The 20177-nt window shown below is 46.5% G+C and overlaps 1 protein-coding gene across 2 annotated transcripts in view; it reads right to left on the bottom strand.

Annotated features, from left to right (window-relative positions):
* THOC1 (THO complex subunit 1) overlaps window positions 1-20177 on the bottom strand; it is a 1301120-nt gene that overhangs the window by 93878 nt on the left and 1187065 nt on the right. The gene's annotated exons all lie outside the window — the stretch shown is intronic.

Below are 20177 nucleotides of genomic sequence, written 5' to 3'. Positions count from 1 at the left end.
AAACTATTACCTGATGTAAGACGCAAGGAGCATTAGACAATTTTTTGGAAGTCTATCCCTAACTTTCGAGTCCAGCCCTGAGCAGTGTGTCTATGTGTTCTCAACATTGCACTAGCGGGTGAAAGTGCACGATCGTGCCGCTGAAGCAAAAAGTGGCTCTTCTTGGGAAGTCTGTGTCAAGTCTGGAAGGGGCATGAAGCGATGAAGAATTGGTTCCCACTATTGGAGTAGGGGGTGCCCTTGGCGTCAGATCAGTTTACAAATGGTGAGAATATCTGGGGAGCGCAGGATAACACAGCCAACATTGAATGTCTTCCACTGTCTGCTATCTTGGACTGAGTGTGCCGCCAATGATCTCACCTTAGCCCAGAAGCTCACTGTGTCTAGAGATCTGTTTTTTTCTAGGTTGGACTGTTGCAACAGCCTCTTGCTAAATCTGCTTGCTTCTACTCTCCGCAATACCTCCAACACTCTTTTTGAAATACCGTCCTACTCAAGTTCTTTGCTCAACTCCCTCAGGGTCTGTCGCTTCTACAAGCAACAAGTTAGCGGTAGATCTCTTTCTTCGGCTGGGGCCTCCTTCTGGAACAGCCTCCCTTCCTCTCTAGAACTTGAGGAGAACCAGCTCTGGTTCCGTAAGCAACTCAAGACCTACCTTCATTTTTGCTTCTGCCTTCTCCCTTCCTCTCACCTGCTCATTTCTTGTGTGATGCTGCACTGGTCACCCTGCCACCCTATGAATTTGGGCCATATGTTCCTGCCCGCACAGTTGCACACCCGCTGTGCCTCCTTGCAACCTGCAATCTTAGTATAATGCTGTACCACATGAGTTCAGGTTAGCGTAGACCGAACAGCCAGGCTTGTTTTAGGAGGGAGAGCGGGCTGTAGAAATAGTACAAGTGAAATTGTAACACAAACGGTCCAACGGGAAACAAACACTATGCATTGAAAAGAAAAACAGTTTATTTACATACGATTAGCCCTAAAAAGTTCCTGGGCCACATAAGTAATATCACATTGTATATAACCACAGTAAAGAAAACATAACACTGTGCTTTAAGGTACACAGACCAAAGCATATAACCTTATTTAGCACACCCAACAGCAGTTCTTTTGAAGTCGGAACTACTACTTACATTAACATTTCTTTGAGTAATACAAGGGTAGTACACCATCAATTGCACTGTGATGCTGAGTAAGATATCACATACTAGAATGAACGTGAATTGATATTTTATTTGTATTGCGCTCATATAAGTGTTTCAGAGGGCAACAAGGCAGGGGAGGGGAACAAGGGAGAACAAAACCAATGTTCTTACTAGGCCCATTGACCTTTAGAAGGTGCAAGTGCAGGGTAGAGGGAAGGTGGAAAGTGTAGGGGGAAGAAGGTAAAAGTGGAAAGTGCTAAGCAGGGGAAAGTAACAACAACAAAGTGGTAGTGCAGCCAGCAAGTGGCAAGTGCTAGGTTTAAGATCCAGACATGGGGTGTCTGATAAGTGCAGAAAAATGGGGGGGACTTGAGGGCTACAGATACAGACCCAATTGCAAGGGTTGCCAGGAGGCAGTGCAGGTGCGTGGCAGGGTGTGCCAGTACCTGGGCCCGAAATCAGAGAGTAACCAGGTGCTCTATGCCGAAGCTGAACAGATCAACAGGGGAGAAGAGAAACGAAGGCATGAAGCAAAGAGGAGGGTCTTGAGGTGCTTCCGTAACCAGAGATGGTTCTCCTCAAGTTTGAGAGTGGCAGGGAGGCTGTTCCGGAGGGAGGCCCCAGTCGAAGACACAGATCTACACCAACCTTGTTTTTTGGAGAAACGACTGACCCTGAGGGAGTTGGGAGTGGTGGAGCGAAGAGCTCGAGTGGGAAGGTGTTTACGGATGAAAAGGTGGAGGTATTTTGGACTCAGGCCCCAGAAAGCCTTGTGGACAATGCAAAGGGTCCTGAATGTAATCCTTGCAGCCACGAGGAGCCAATGAAGAGATTTTGAGGCTGGAAGGATACATTCCCAGGGCTTGAGTCCAAGGACAAGTCTGGCAGTCTTGTTCTGGTTGAGTTGCAAAGGGGCGGAGAGTAGAAGCAGGTAGATTTAGAAAGAGGCTGTTGCAGTAAACCAACCTAGAGAGAACCAGGGCTCGAGAGACAGTGCGCTTCTGGGGGAAGGAGAGGAAAGGCAGACTATCACTTGTTAGGGAGAATTCTCTTATAAGGCTAATGTCCCAAATCTAGTGAGTCCCCCAGCAGCTTTGCTGGATTTTTGGGATTTGTTTTTTCTCCTGCTAAGAGAGTGAGACTCTCTTCCTCCCACTCTTAGGCATGATTTGAGGTATGTCTGACTCTTTGTGTGCTTATGGGCTATGGGGTCCTTTACTCCATAGGGTATCATCTATTTTTTATGTGTGTTACACAGCACCCTCAGTGCAGTAACACAGGCGTGTCATAGTGACCCCCAAACATAGACTCCATATCCTGGGGCTGACTACTGTCTCCCAGGGCATGTAAAGTCACCATTGACTTTACTAGTCCAAAATTGTGAACAGAACCAGTACAAACCATCATATTGTGGAAGTACTGGAAGGGGTTAATTCGATTGCCCCTGGGTCTGTTTTCAAGGGGGCACTGTCCAGTCCCCCCTTAGCGAGTTTCTGGCTGTTAGCAGTGGTTACCACGCAAAATATTCCACCGGAATATTTCCTATGGGATTTTCCCATTGATTTTAAACGCACCACGTTTTGGTGCAATGTTAAAGATACCGCTGGTTTATTTACTTAATATTAAATCAACGGTCGGGTCTTTGTGCCAGAACTCTTTTCTAAAATGGCGGTTGTGTCCGTCTCTGTAAATCGAACCAAGATCGAGTCCTTTGTTCCACTTTTTGGCGGGCTTTTCCACAGAAGCCCTCCAAATGGTGCCACTCTGTCTGGGGTCCACAGGATGTGTGGGGAGGGGAATTGGCACCCTGGACTGCGTTGCCTTAGCAACTGAAGTCACACTCTGTTCTGATTGGGCCAGTGGTGAGCCGCCCGGCTCACCACTTAACATGTGTGAGTGACAGCTAGGCTGTTGAATGGGGGGTTTTCTGCATAAAAGCAGGGCCTTTGGGACTAGAACTTCAGAAGTCGCCACAGGACCCAAGAATCTGAAGAGGGAAGAACCTGAGCCATCTGCAATGACGACACCACCGGTGGAGCCCTGCTGCAACAAACTCACCACTTTCCCAACGTCAAGAGAAGATTTTCTGCTGGACGAGTCTTCTTCCTTTGAGCTGGTGGGACCAACCATTTCGCCCCTTTCGCCTTCCACAGACGTCTCTTGGTCGAACCGCCCGTGCCAAGCACACCGGCGGCCCGATAGCCAAGCTTCACCACTTTGACCGCGAATAAAAGGAAAGCACCTTTTAACCGACGAACTCTGCGGCTGGTTTCATCCCTGTGCAGTGCAACGACTCCAAGCTTCCTCGTCGACGAGATCCTCTCTTCCCCTGGTCGAAACAACGAACTGCAACCACTGCCAGGAACAACTGCCACTGCTGGAGCTTCCTCTCTATTTAAGGTACTGTGTTCTGCCTGGCCTCCCTTTCTTCGGTTTGCCCAAGGTGACCCTTAAATCCTTGGCTTTCCAACTGGGTTGGGCCCAGACCTAACTTTAACTTCTTGAATCACCCCAACCCCTTTTGAACTTTCTGCAAAGGCTTAGTGCATTTTAAACTGTGTGATTTTGGCCGCATTTCGCTTTGCTCCATTTAAAGTGGGCCTGGCCTATGAACTTTGGCTATACAGTGTATACTGCCTTACTCCCTTGCTTTGAACTTCTAAAAGTGTTTATTTCTATGCTCTGCCTTTAACTTAACTATTGGAGTGCCATCTAGGTTACGCGCTCACATCTGTTTTAACAAATCGTGATGTTTTAACTCTGACTTGTCTAATAGTTATCAAGGGAGGTGTGTATACTTTACCTGACTGTGTTTTAACTTGCTTTTGATTTAGAGTGCTAGTGTATTGCCCAAAGTGTGTTTTAAATAAATAATTATATACTTTTGATACAAAGCTCTGGTCAGTATTTGTTTGCTCTACTGTATTTTTAGCCCTATTGTGTATGCTCTACATACTGCCCTACTCCTCTTGAGAGAAGTCTGTCTGCTCAGCCACAGCGACCAGGTAAATCTGGGTGATACAGACTGCTACCAATTGGGTTTACTGCTTACTCCTGTAGTCTTAATTTTTTTGCAGCGGTCCCCAAGGTAACTGCACAGGATTCTGCCTAACATTACTGAGGAGGTGCAGTTGGAAGTTTGACTTTATATAAATATCAGAGATGAGGACAGAAAAGGAAAACGTAGGATTCCAAGATGGCGGCGCTGGGAAACGGACGTGTGTGAGACGTGCTCCGTCCCCCCAATAGGCCGCGCCAGCAAAGCACATCAATTAAGCAAAACAATTTGTCCACGGCAGAACTCACCGTAGGCAGCAAACGCTACGTTCGACTGGGATTACATTGAGATCACCTAAGCAACCCAAGCCCGGTGGCGTACCCCGTTGCAGGCGACTCCCTGGGGCGGGGATGCGTCCAGGACACCGACGCCGGAGAACATTCCCGGGAGGCAGACCGTAGAGGCCCCGCCGCTCCCCAGCTGGGCAACGCCGAGACTTTGCAACTCAAGGACCGGGCTCCCAAGACAGCGGTTGTGTGGATTATGTCCGCGAGGAGGAGAACTGCATACGCGCCCCCTCCAGGCCGAGGAGTGGAGGCGTTGCGCTCCAGCAGGAGACGGCCCTGACAGGAGGCAACAAACTCTCCAGAAGGTACCAGAAAGAACGCAGCACCAAAGTACCCCCTCCAGACAGCAGTAGCAGCGACCCGATCCCGCCGAGGACCGGAGCGTATACAAGGCGGTACTAAGTGGAGGACATATAACCGACGGAGTAGACAACATCAGAGGCTTCGAGGCCTGGAGGGGACGACAAGTGCACGGGAACACGAGCGTCTCCTACACTCCAGGTACGCAGAGAAGGGGGCAGAGGGACCGGGCGCACGGAACGCAGGTAGAGGCCCCACGCGCCCCAGGCAGACCTGAAACTGAGAAGCGGATACCCCCGGTAGAGAATCAGTTCCGATACTACAGAAGAATCTTACCACACCTATGTCAAAATCTAGAGGGAGGGCAGCGCAACAAGACCAGCAAGCATCACAGAAAAGAGGGGATCAGAGCCTGACGCAACTGTGGGGGCCAGAACACCCCAATCCTTCCATATCCACTAGGAAGAAGACCCCAGAGGACCATTCCGCGACACAGAGCACGGACTCGCAGGACATAGGGATGGCATCTAAGGAAGACATGAAATCGTGGTTCGGGGAGTTCCAGACGCAATTCCTAGCTACAACACAGTCACAATTCGAAGCCATGAAAAAAGACATGCGAACTGCTATACAAGAACTACGAACAGAGATCACGAGTCTGGGAGAAAGGACGGACACCCTGGAAAAAATAACCCAAAACCTAGACGAGGAGGCACATCAGAATGCGGAACTCCAAGAACAACTCTTGACCCGCACTCATAACATTGAATTACAGTGCGAGGATCTAGAAAATAGATCACGAAGAGCGAATATAAGAATAAAAAATTTGGCGGAAACAGTGGAGGACAGGCACCCTAAAGAAGCAGTGCAACAGGTCTTTAAAGAAATCTTAAACGAGGAAGAGGAAGTAGGAATCGACAGGGTCCACAGGGTGGGTCCAAAGAGGATCGGACCTGTCATGCGGCCAAGGGACGTACTAGTTGCCCTCTCCTCATATCCCCAGAAAGAACTAATATTACGGAAAGCCAGGTCAATGGAGCACATCAGGATGAATGGAGAAGAGGTACAACTATACCAAGATTTGGCACAGTCTACATTATAGAAACGCAGAGAAATGGGTCCGGTGGTGAAGTTCCTAACGTCAAAACAGATCAAATATAAATGGACATTTCCTTTCGGACTCCTGTTCTCATGGGAGGGCAAGCAATGGAGAATAACGACATGTGAGGAAGGGAAACTACTGGGCATGCAAGATCGAGAAGTAGAACAACAAGGAGAACAGAGATAAAAGACCCCAGAAAAGATCGGAATGGCACTGGACAAGAGTAGAGAAAAAGGGGAGAGCTCTGACGCCAAAAGAGTTATGACAACAAAAGGGGAAGCTCCAGAACCCCCCCCATCGGGGTAAATACGGCAAGCCCAAACAGACTTACACGAAGAAAACAAGATGGCAGATGACGATTTTTTCCAAAAGATAAGGGCGGAGGGGGGGAGGAGGGCTCCGGCGACACCTATTGGAATCCAGAGGGTCTTAGAATACCCTACAAGTTACCCCTGTGGTCAGATGAGCATGGCGCACACAGCGAAACACCTGAGCGAACATAGGAACCACGGCTCATCCCAGGACAGTTCTGGGGGGATGGGGGAAGGAAGGCGAGTTGGGGCATGCCTTGGGGAGGAGGGGAGGGATACCGGGAACCACCAACCATAGCTCATATCATAAGGCTCAACCAGGGTCTTTCCATTTATGGACGGGATGGGTATCAAGGTACTACCATATAACATCAGCGGCCTTAACTCCCCTGTCAAAAGGAAAAAAGAGGAACACTACCTAAAACAAGACAAGTACGACATCATTATGCTACAAGAAACACACAAAGAAACAGGACAGGGGAAAGGAGCGGCTGAAGGGTTACAACCAGATATTACAGGCAAACGCTAAGGACAAAAAGGTGGGGGTCCTGATCGCATTTAGGGACTCCATAAAGGTATAAGTGCTCCAAACAGAGGCTGATACTCTGGGCAGATATCTCCTAGCCAACACGATTATAGAAGGTTGCCCTCTAACTCTGGCTGCAGTATATGCCCCCAACACAGGACAGGAGGGTTTTCTGAAGGACATGCTTGAGAAGCTGGAACACTTCGCCACAGCGGAGATAATATTGGGGGAGACCTGAACATCACATGGGACCACTCTTTAGACAGATCGACCCCCAGACAGCAGGGGCTAAGCCCTCCCTCGGAGGCCCTAAAAAAGAAAATGTCTAATATGGCTCTGGGGGACATCTGGCGACACAAATACTAATCTCAGAGGATATACGTACTATTCACATGTACACCATACGATGTCTAGGATAGACTACCTATGGGCTTCACCGGGCATCCTGGGCAAAATACGGAAAAAACAGATCTCGGGTCCATATCACTGTCGGATCACGCCCCTTTGTGGACGGAGATAGCACTAACCCCACGGACGCCTGGGCTATGGAAATGGCGACTCCCAGAGGACATAATCAGAGATCCTGTAATGGGGAATAAAATCTGAGAACAAATCACTGAATACCTTACAAGTAATAACCAACCTGACATATCAATTGAAACACAATGGGAAGCTCCAAAGGCAGTAACCAGGGGACACCTAATCACATTGAAGGAACAAAAAGAAAAGCTCAACTATCAGTGGGAGAGGGAGCTCGAGGCCAAAATTGGGAGCATTCAGGCAGAAATACTGCTGACCCAGCTATAAAGCTACAAAAAGCCCTGAGGCACGTCTAAGGTCAGTTAGAAGCGATCCGCACTAAGAAAGCAGAAAGGCACCTACTGAAGCTAAAACATTGGTACTACACTAAGGCCAACAGAGCAGATAAACTTCTAGCTAGACAACTTAAGGGGAAGCAACTAGACAGGACCATATTGGCCCTCTGCGACGATAAAGGGAATAGAAAGACCCAAACAACCGAAATGGGGGAGATAATGGAGCGGTTCTACAGAACGTTGTACTCCACAGACCATTCCGATGAAAATCTCCAAAAAACATATCTGGAGGGGGTGGACCTTACAGTGCTATCCGCCACAGAAAAACTCACATTAAATAGGGACATAACGATTGAAGAGGTCAATAAGGCAATCGGAGATCTCCCCAGAAACAAGGCCCCGCGCCCTGATTGCTAGACGGCGCTATTCTACAAGGAATATGGGGACATACTGGCCTCGACCTTGACCGAATTATTTAATTCCTTCAAAAGAAAAACACAACATCACCCCAACGATGAACGAGGCCAAGATGCTGGTGATACACAAACAGGGGAAAGATCCTGAGTCTCCGACCTCCTATAGACCAATAGCATTAATAAATTTAGACGCCAAGCTGTATACTAAAATCCTGGCCTACAGACTTACTCAAGTGCTACCAAAACTGATCCATCAGGATCAGTCTGGTTTCGTCCCCTGACGACAAACAAACGATATTAGGAGGGTCCTCCACATCATGGAAAAGATCGGAATAACGGGCACGCCCGCAGCGATACCAACTCTGGATGCAGAGAAAGCGATTGACCGAGTAGAATGGTCCCTCCTATTCCACATACTGAGGAAAATGGGCATAGGAGAAACATTCATAAATATGATAAAAGCCAATTAAAAATCCCCCAGCATTAGAATAGCGGTGAATGGGTGCCTGTCTAATAAAATACTAATCGAGAGAGGGACGAAACAAGGTTGCCCACTATCCCCCCTATTATACGCAATTTTCCTGGAAACACTGCTAGCCCAAATAAGAGACAACCAAAACATAAAGGGAATAGACACGGGAGGTATTACCCACAAAACTGTGGCATATGTAGATGATAGGTTAATAACGTTGGAAGATCCCGAAAACTCTCTCCCTATACTAGTCCAGGAGATAGACAACTATGGCTCTATATCCGGCCTCAAGATAAATAGACAGAAATCCGAATTACTGACACTGGCGGGAGACACAACCCGAATCCAATCGGTAGCAGGCTCCCTCCAAATGAAAATTGCTACGACAGGGACCAAATACCTGGGTATCACCTTAACACATAAAATACAGCAATTATACCCCCAAAACTACCCAAACCTGTTGCAACAAGTCAAACAGGACATGGAAAGGTGGAACCAGTTATCGATATCATGGTGCGGGCGCATAACCGTCGTCAAAATTACCATCCTACCCAAACTATCTATTTCAGGCCCTACCAATAAGACTCCTGAGGGCGTTCTTCAAAACCCTAACGAAAGCAGTCAAGGAATACATCTGGCAAGGGAAAACCCCCAGAATTTCAAGCTCGGTACAAACAGCCTCACGAAAAGAAGGGAGTTGCGCTCTACCCCACTTTAGAAGGTACTACGAGGCAACCCAATTATGGGTCCTGAAGGAATGGATTCCGGAAGAGTCCCAAAAACTGTGGGCTGCTCAAGATAGGGCAGTGGCGAACGCCCCGACAAGACACATGCTATGGGCAGGAAAGACACACAGACATCCCAATTTACGCATAAGCGAAATCATGCAGGCATCATTGGAAATATGGGACGGTGCAACTAAGAAAGGTACACTAACTAAGGACCCAGCCCCTTTCATGCCCCTATTTAGAAACCTGGAATTTCCGCCAGGTCTAGAGAATAAGGCATTCAGGAAGCGGGTTGCAATATGGTAGGGGATATGTCTCAGGAACAACAAATAAGGACCTTTGAAGATTGCACGACCCTACTGCACCTGAAGGGGACGGATAGGTATAAATATGACCAATTGTACCATTGGCTAGACACACCGAGAATAAGACAAGCAGCCACCAGAGAACTAACCCCATTTGAGCAACACATCATGTCAAACGCCGGGGCGAAAAAGTTTGCATCAAATACATATGGTTTCATCAACTCCGTAGGAGAAAAGGTCACCTGGCAATATATTAAGAGGTGGGAAAAAACCCCGAGAAGGACGATCCCAAGGGGACAGTGGGAATACACGTGGGGGATGATATCCAAATTAACAAGTGCCATCCACTCGAAAGAAATGTGGATGAAAATTCTCCTACAATGGCACTATACCCCAGAGAGGCTCCACGGAATGTTCTGGGACTCTCCCAATGTATGCTGGAGGGCATGTGGAGGGGAAGGAAATTGGAGACACATTTGGTGGGATTGCCCAAAGCTTCAACAATATTGGACAGATGTGAAAGACCACATGAGCTCTATGTTCCAGGGGGCCGAGACTCTGGGGGAGGAGGTGTGGCTATGTGGGATTTGGAACCCGAAGGACAAACCCCTCTCCAAAACACAGAAAAGAAACTTCATGGGTCTTTTAGTTGGGGTGTGGTTGGAAATCGCCCAAAAATGGAAGCAACGGTCCGCGCCCGTTGCAATAGACTGGATAAGAAGAGAATGGTACCATATAACAATGGAACAAATGACATACAACCTACAAGGGAACTATCAGAAAGATTGGTCGGACACCTTGAAGTACCTACAAAGTGACTATATGGAACAGTGGTGCCCACATAAAATTAGAATTCTTGATATGTTCAGATAAGTCACTGACTCTGTAAACAGAAGCTAAATAGAACGGTGGACATTCCGGGGGGGGGGGGGAGGGAGGGGGGATGGAGGGGGTTATGTTGATTGTTCATGTTGTAAAACTAATAAAAAATATTTTTTTTAAAAAGAAAAGGAAAACATGGAGTCGAAGATGACCCAGAGGTTCACGGCCTCATAGGTGGGGGTAGTGGAGGGCCAATGGAGGCCAGCCAGAGGGTGACAGGAAAGGAGGGTGAGGGTGTGCCGATGAGGAGGATGACTTGACAATATATTTCTCTTATCTAGTGAAACTCAGATACTAGGCACAGTATAAACCAATTACTCTGATGCAGGATAAAACTTTTGTTATAGGGGAGTTGGGCCTTGGGGTGTAATATTCAATTACAGTTTATTTTGAGTTCAAATGTTACTGCGAGCACATTTTAAAGAGCTAGAAATCATTTGAATCTAGAAGTCAACCTTTTGACAAGTTCGGATTTTGGTGGACAAGGCTTGTTTGCAATGTTTTGTGGCACTGTATGTGTCCTGGGAACAAAATCAGAATCCCGTCCATGAGTATGCATGGCCAACACAGTCAATGTCAGATCTTTGACAAAGTCAAAATCCATTTCCTTGTATATTGGTTTGGCTACCCATTGTTTCCCTCGTCATGTAAAGGTCTTGACGTAACGAAGCACCCCAAATGTTCCTGACGTTTTCGCTTGTTCCCTCCCTACGTTCTCGTTATGGGCAAGTACAGCTAGGCTTGTTCTGGCCTCCATACTGCATGCCGAAATGCAACTTTTTGGGCCTGTACTTTAGGCACATATTATGGAACACCTCCAAATCTCCAGTGTGACAGAATTCTGCAAGTCCCTTCAGGTCTCTGCAAAGAGTTTTATCGTACAGAATCTTTTAAAGTGCTTTGTGAGGAGGTGAACATGGCACCAACCACTTCTTCCATTCCATCTCCCTCGATATAGGTCCATGTGCACATTCTTGGAAATGTTGGTTTTCTGTCCATGAGTGTATGTTGGAACAATGGTGCATCAATGAACGCCATTTCTCGAGTACCATTTCTAAAGTTCCATCACAAGTTTTGGAGCTCCACCAAAGATGGTTGCTGATAGACTGACACCACTTGTCACGACCCCCATCTCAGGTGCTCTTGCTCTCACCAAGTCAGTAGATCATATATATATATACACTAGGAGTGCACTCTCATAGGTTTACACCCACTCCATGCACCCGACGCAAGGAACGACCCAGTTGGACTAGGGCTTGGCGCACTTGGAAACAGTTCTGCCCATTTGCACCTTTGTATGATTCATAATGGAGGCAGAGGTGAGTTGCAGGGGCACCAGAAGCAACGGACTAGTTGTTTTTGAGTTTGGGGTGTGGCTGGCTATACAAGCCACACCCCAGCGAGAATTCACGCTTTGCATTCCTTCTGCCCTGAGCTGCAGATGCTCACCACTGATCCGGATCCTCATGCAGTATTCCTTACCCGCTTCCAGCATTGCAGCGTCGCCGATCCTCAGCGCTTCTCCAGCGGCTCGAATTACCAGCGATCGGCTCCACAGTTCCAGCGGCCCCTCCTCTCTCGTACTGCTGCAAGTTCCTACTTATGCGCGAACCATTCCGCAGCGCCGGCAGCTCCTTCTTGACACTTGTCCCGCGCGGCTTCAAGCGGCCACATACAGACCTGTCTCCGGTCCTGCAGCGTCGGCGAGTCCTCCTTTCATTGCCGCTCTGCCTTCCGGCTCCATCTGCCATCCTCCACCAATAGAACACCCTGAGGGAAGAAAACAGAAAAGACATTGAATATTGGGAATCAAGGAAAGACATTTAACATTGAGAATCAAGGACAGACATTGGGGATCAAGGTAAGACAGTGAGATAAGGACTCACAACTGTGGAGAGTAGGAAGTGAGAACTGTTCAATCCTTACCACTTACTTGGAATCATCTCAGCAGAGACGTTTCGAGCCGCAGCAGGTCTGGGCTCCGCTCCGAAGGTGTCAGTGACGTAACTGACCTCAAAGAACTCACGCGCCCCTGCTCAGCATCGCCAAAGCAGGATGGAGAGCCTCCATTTCATATACATAAGGTGAGCTAGAACACAGTAAGAGGGTGGGTGTTAACACTGACATGGGGTGCCGGAGTAGTGTGCTGAGAGCTGTTAGAGGCATTAGACCCTTTCCAATTTCATAGTCCCTTTTATACTTGTTCCCACAGAACACTCATCCCTGAGGAAGTAACCAGGAAGCGGAGGCCCGCAGAGGTTCTAGATACTCCCGCAGAGCCAAGGTGAGCGTTACACCACTTTAAAAGGTTTTCCCGAACCCTTCTTTTTGCCTGGAGCTATAATTTATTTTATTGATTTATTTGACAACGTGCCATACATCACATTGATGACTGATATGTGGAAATTGCTCTCACATGACCTTGGCTATTGAAACATGCCTGTCAGTGGCTATCAAGTCTATTTGCATTCCCCTGGATTCCAGAATGTGTATGGATTTAATGAAACCATGTTTCTCCATGGCCACAGACTATGTACACTCAGACACCTGCACGACCACCAAACTCACAATTTATTTACTTTCCATGTCTTGAAAGTGGTAAGTGCAGTACTTTGTGGAAAATCCTGGACTGTCACACTGTCCGTCGCCAGCTAGCCAGAAACGTTTGCCAGAGATTGTACTGTCCATTGACATCCATTCGACATTCCAAGCATGACTAATAACAGGGAATAAGAATTCCCTTTGGTATTTGTGGTATTGGGTTTTAAGTCGATCTGCTGAACAGTAAAGCTGCTGAACAGTAAAGCTGCATGACAAATTAGATTTCCAGCTGGTACTTTGCCGAGCATCGGTTGAACAGACCATGAAAATGTATTATGTTGGTGGGTACAGGTTGCATGCATTTTCAGGTTGGTGCCTTGTAATGCACGAGACACATTCACCAATGGCTTCCCGATATGTTGTCGCTTGATGTATGATTACATTTCAACTTTAGTACAATCTCTAGCAGGCAGCTGTCAAACACAAAGTAATTGTGCTCCTTTAATAGCCAATCATACAGCAGTGCTGTGTTTTCAGAGTTAACGGTGGTGGACAAATCCCTAAAACTGGGCAAACTGAAGTTGGGATCTTGAGCAAGTTCATCAGTCAATTGCATTGAAGCATCAACCTCTGTCAGTTCAGGCTGTGATAATTGAGCATGAATTGGACAAACAGGTAACATTGAATGTTTTTGGGGTAGAACATTTTTAGCGGGTGTAGATTGTGAGAAAGGGTCGGCGAGCAGTTGCAATGCATCATCATGGTCTTCATTTTCAACTGTTCGAGCTTGCACAAAGTAGCAATGGCCCAGGGTAACTTTGTACGGCTCACATGTGAGATTACATTCATTTCCGGCCACTGGACTTGTGCATCACTAGTCTGAATTTTGACTGTGCCACGCAGCACCTCAGATAGTAGTTGCTCTATTGTGAAATCTGTTTGGCAAGCGACATCTTTGGTTTCTTTCTATGACTGTGTCTTTATACTCCTCTTCCTTCTGGGCTTCTAAAAGAATTAATAGAAAAAGATGCTCAATGTATTGCACACGTACAGAAAATACAATGTTGAAACTAAAAACATAAAATTACTAAACCATCCGCTTAAAAACTTTTCCAAAACAAACTAGTGCATTCTTTACCCTTGTTTTGTTCATTTGCTTCGACACATATGCATACCTCTGTTCCATGCGCCTCTTCTAAATCCACATCTGGAGTACATTCCTTGAATAGAATAATATTTTAAAAAAATCAAATGTCAACCGAAGTGCACATTCGAAATGTTCATCGGACAGAGCACCTCCAAACTAACTATTTTGCAGAGACTGCAAACCATATACTGTTAGGTTTGTTTTAGCAACACAAATAGAACAGTAGTATGGAGAGAACCTCGAAAACAGTCTATGTGACTTGGTCATAGGTTTCAGTTCATATTTCACCCGATAACTATCCGAAATGACACATGGGCTTGATTTGAGATCACCCTGTAAAACATATGGATTACAATGTTTCCCTGAAAAGTACTTTGCTTTGTAAGGTGTTCCTGGTGACTGTCCTGCATTAGGGAGGAAGTGCAACCTTAGAACCAAAATCAGAAAAGTTTGAAACAGTGCACGGTTACATGCATTTTAATCTCAAAGCATATCCACTGTAGGATGGACTCTGATTCTTGCAAGTAAACTGTAAATACACATACCTCAAACTCTGGACCTGTTGCAAGGAGGAAGTGATTGTAGTCAAAGTTTCAGCATCCCCAAATAACACAGCACTTTTTTTAAAATACGGATTAAAAAGCTAAATGAAACAGAAAAAATGTGATGCAGACGAAGCTACATACTAAAGTGGTAAACTGAGATGCAGACAATAGTACACCATGTACAGACACCCATACATGCCACTTTGTATAAATAACCAGTACTACACAATACATTTCAATAAGTTTAAATTCAAGGCATAACACATACAAGTTATTCAATCGCATACAAAGAGTAGTATAATATAATTACTTGGTAGGTGATAGAGGTTGATGTTGACTCTGGAAAAGTAATTGATGCAGAATCTTGCTCCATCATTTTCAGCACATTGTCAGAAAATAGTACAATGGAAAAGGTAAATTAGTACTAGAAATGTGGCCTCATGCGACGCTGTAACATTTCATTTTGTGCAGGTCAGTAGTGCTCACCATCGGAATACTAGACATGTCAGTGGTTTCGTCACTGGCGATGGTCTGTGCTTCCATCAATGTTCTCTACGTAAAGAAGGGTCTGTCAACCAACACACTTTGGAAACATAATTTCCATGGAGCACTGGGCTACATAACTGGGTTATCAAGGGTTACATTTCATGTATTGGTCAGTGGCTCCAGAAAGCGAGGAAAGATGAAGTATACTAAGATGAAAGATTAGAAACTTTTGTTGAATCTGGAGACTATGCAAAACTGAGTCATAAAACATTAATTTAGATAAACACCTATACACTACTTTAATTAAATCAAGAGATGGGAGATATGTATTAATTCAGTCCATCTTCCTACATACCAACAAACAAACTCAACGTTCACTACCCACCTCACCAGACATCTGTGGAAATTTAGTAGGGATGGCATTTGGAAGCAATTTACGAAGAATTTGCAGTCAACTTTTTTTTGTGTACTTTGATTGTTCGTACATATCCTCGGTAAAGTTCAGGCTGCAGACACGGAATCGATTAGCCCTCAAGTCGGTAACGATTTCCTGGGCCCTATTTTCAATCTTCAAAACCGTAATTTTTAATCCATCTTCTTATTAAATCAATATCCTTCAGGAATACATGCAGGATAGTACCCAGAGATTTGGCGTGGCTTGCAGAAGAGCAACCGACAACGACACATGAAGGCATTCTTGAAAAGTGCCTAAGATCTGTATAAAGAAATATGAACGATTACCACGAATAATACTGTGTGAATGTGAATAAAGGAATTATAGCACAACTTTGTCTGAAATGTTTATTTAAAATAAAGAAATAGAAAAGCTGTGTAACCTAGTCAATTGAAATCTGCGAGAACTTTATTATACAATTGATTGATATACCGCAAATCGTAACCAGTTAGTCGTCCGTCGAACAAACTTTCAAGAATCAAAGGAAAACATGCTCGCCAACTTGGACCACAAAACATTACATTCGACTATTATGCACAGTGATGCAATGTGGTAGTTACCGAGAAGAAAATACCCGAAATATTTGATAATTCAGAGGGAGATACGAATGATCCTTGGGGTACGCCGCATGATATAGGTGCGGGGTCTGCAGCTGCTAGAGGGGAGAAAACTCCCATTATCCTGTTATCTAAGAAGGACTGGATCCATGCGACTGCTTCATGGGAAAAGCAGGCTGCCGTGACCAGATGATTGCAAAGTATTGCACGGTCTACCAGATCGAATGCGGCGGAAAGGTCGAAGAGTAGTAGGAGTGAAGTTGTGCCTTTGTCTCTTACTGTGTCTATTTGGGTCTTAAGGTCTAGGAGTGCAGTCTTAGTACCATACTGTGTTCTGAAGCCGGACTGTCGAACTCCTAGGAGGTGGTTTAGTTCCAGGTGGTGCTGAATTTGTAGGTAAGCTACTTTGTCCAGGATTTTCAGTAGGAAAGGCACAGTGGTTATGGGGCGGTAGTTGGTTGGGATAGAGGGGTTCAGTGTTTGCTTTTTGAGGAGGGGGAGGACCCAGGAGTGTTTCAGGTTGCTGGGTATGGTACCTGATGTGAAGGAGGCGTTTATAAGTTTGGTATATAAGTATAGTAGTGATTAAAGTGATAGCCCCTGTGGAATCACCAAAACAGGTTGACAAGCTGTTACGAGAGAGTGGAGAGCACGCAGAAGATCGGAGGAATCAGATGCTCCCAGTGAAGCTCCAGGTACCAAGCGACCTATGCGGAACGAAGCATAGTATATTATATGGAGCCTGTAAACCTTGCCGTGCCGCCCGAGCCATGAGTACATGAGCGGTATATAAATAGATACATAGCCGTCGGTGCACCGGCATGATTGGCGTGACTGGTACACAGGGTAACAAAAGGAAATAGCAGCGGCAACATGTAAAGAAAGTCTGAAAGCAAGACTGCATAAGGCTATGTGAGTGAACCCTCTGCAAACTGCCAATAGCTCCGTTAGTCATTTCACAAAAGATACAGTAGCAGAGGCGCAGAAAGCGCGGACGGAGCCTTCCGAAGATACAAAAGTCCAGGGAGACACGGCACACCGGAGGTGAAGTATGTGCACTACACTGGGTGAGACCGTTTCACACTGTGGGCAGTAAAGCAGGGTTAGAAAATTGCACGCCAGTAAGAACACACGGCCACTTGACAGCGGCATTCTGTATATACAGTGAAGGGGTGAAGAGCACATGGATGACCCCTACAGCTGCGGTCCAGGGACATGGCGGCTCGGCCCAGTAAAAAGCTAGGACCAACATGACATCAACGAAGAACCGGAGTGAGGCTCCAGAACCAAGCAACACAGTCTGGCAGGAAGGAAGTCCAGCAGACAATAGACGTAGTGCCAGCCGACAGAGAATAAAAGCAGGCGATTTCGGAGGATCTGAGGCGGCGAAAGGAGGACATAATACTTTTGAACCGGCTATACAGCTGCAACCGGAAGTTCTACAACTACGGCTTCAAAATAACAGGCTATAACAGCATATAGCCTTTAAGGGTCACAACAGCACAGGACATATCCACGGCCAGAGCGCTCCTAACTGCTGGAAGACCAGGCCAGACCGGTGTGCTGTAATACAGGTGAGGGTGTCGTGTGGTGGTACTTGTTGGTAGAATGATCCCGAAGTGGAGCAGAAAACTCCAAAGGAAAGCATAGGAATTGGACACAGATCAAAGATTGTTGGCTTCCTGTCAAGCAGAATAGCCCAGATACGCAAGAAGCACAGATCCAGCAGAGCCAAGACAGTGAGTATTCACTTCAGACAATACTGAGCAGTACACGATTGGGGCAGATGGGGACCAACGGCGAGAGCAAGAACTGAACTAAAGAAGACACAAGTAAAGGGTGGATAACAGCAAACAGTGGAGGACAGAGCAGACTAGCATGCTACCCCCAGACACCAAGGTTCCCGGCCGAAGCTCCTGCAGATACGGCGGCGAGGTGAGGGGCGCTGGAGTGAACATACGACTGCGAAAACCACGGGTATGCTGCGAGGTGACATCAGAGCAGGTAGGGGGCTAAATAACTAGTACAAACATCAGGAAGAAATATGGACAGTGTGCTGAATAAGTGTACCAGCAGAGACACTGCTCAACACAATATAACGACAGACCGGCCATTGTAACACAAAGGTATTAGGGGGTGCAACAATGGCATCTAAACCAAACAAGACTAAAGTGAAGCAGTCATCTATTGATGCATTTGCCAAATCGGCACAAACAATGGACGATGCAAAGACAACGGGGCAGGAGGAGAGAATGCCCCCAAGCAGAATGACCAGCAGATACTAGAGGCCATAGCAGAGTTGAAGTCGACATTGGAGTTTAAAATTGATGCAATCAGTACCGATGTGAACCTCTTGAGACAAGATGTCCGGTCACTGACAGAACGCACAGGTGTGCTAGAGAAAGAGGTGAAAGCTAACACAAGCAGTTGCAATGAAAACTCAAAGGAAGTCTCCATAACTGAAGCAGCAGGTGGGGCATCTCAAGAACAGAGCGGAAGAGAGGGAAGGTCGGACACGAAGGAAAAACGTTCGGATTGTTGGGCTTAAAGAAGGAGAGGAAGGTTCGAACCATGTTAGGCAGAATCCTGTGCAGTTCCCTTGGGGAACACTGCAAAAAGATTAAGACTACAGGAGTAAGCAGTAAACCCAGTTGGTAGCAGTCTGCCCCACCCAGATTTACCTGGTAGCTGTGGCTGAGCAGTCAGACTTCTCTCAAGAAGAATAGGACAGTATGCAGAGTATACACAACAGGGCCAAATCACAGTAGGGCAAACAAACACTGACCAGAGCTTTGTATAAAAAGTATATCATTATTTATTTAAAACACACTTTGTGGCATATACTAGCACTCTCAATCAAAAGCAAGTTAAAACACAGTCAGGTAAAGTATACACACCTCCCTTAATAGTTAGACAAGTTAGGGTTAAAACACTACTATTTGTTAGAACAGAGGTGAGCGCTTAACCGAGATGGCACTCTGATAATGTAGTTAAATGGAGAGAAAAGGGCAGAGCAGAAGAATAAAACAGTTCCCAACACTTAAGGGTTCAGAGCAAGGAGAGAAAGGCAGGTTATACTGTAGAGCCAAAGTTCACAGGCCAGGCCCACTTTAAATGGAGCAAAGCGAAATGTGCCTAGGATCACACGGTTTAAAGTGCACTGAAAGTCTTTGCAGAGTATTCAAAAGAGGTTGGGGTGATTCAAAAGATATAGCTAGAAGGCGTGGAGCCAACTGTCATGATCTCTGCTTCCAAAAGGTCAGGACTTACCCAACTCCCTTGGAAGCAGACCCATAACCCAGGTTCTGAGTGCCAACCATTCCCAATTGGGACCTTTTGGACCCTGTCCTGGCGCCAGTGGCACCAGGCTCATAAATATGCCCAGTCCCAGCGCTGGAAGCGCCGGGCTCATAATGCTTGGGTGGACTTACCTGCAGCAGAGCATGCTGCTTACTTACCTGCCAGTTGAGCCTCTAATCCTCTTCTGTTTGGGACTACTTTTCCTGTTGGGTGGGGCAGGAGCCACTCCCTAGGTCCAGAACACTGGAACTCTTCTGGAAAGCAGGAACTCTTTTCTTACCTAGGCGAGGCTGTGGAAGGAGACACCTAAGCACTACAGGAGGCTATTTAAACCACACCCGATGGATGAATCTTGCTTTGCGTTATTCTGCATCCTCTGCAGCAGAATGCTCATCGTGTCTTCTGCATCTGATCCTGGGCCTAAGGGAAAAAGGCTTACCATCCTGAATCCAGTCTTCAGCAACACCTATAAAGACAAGAAAGAACATGTTAGCATTACGGTCTTCAGTGACAGCGCTTCTCTTACCTGGTCCATCGGCTGTCACCAACGCCTCGCGCTGCATTCCGGCATCTGAAAGACAAAGGCTTACCTACTCTTCGCGTGCTCCGGAGGTCTTCGCACTGCATTCCGGCATCTGAAAGACAAAAGCTTACCAACTCTTCGCATGCTCCGGAGGCCTTCGGCGCTGCATCCCGCATCTGAAAGACAAAAGAAGGTGCGTTTAAAGACATTGGGGAACTTTATTACTCACGTGCCATTACTCCTTCCCACGCCGAACCCACTGGGTATTCCGGCA

This window comes from Ambystoma mexicanum, chromosome 5q, assembly GCF_040938575.1.
Source record: "Ambystoma mexicanum isolate Mex_15411 chromosome 5q, UKY_AmexF1_1, whole genome shotgun sequence".
Lineage (NCBI taxonomy): Eukaryota > Metazoa > Chordata > Amphibia > Caudata > Ambystomatidae > Ambystoma > Ambystoma mexicanum.
This window is presented reverse-complemented; position numbering and strand designations above follow the sequence as displayed.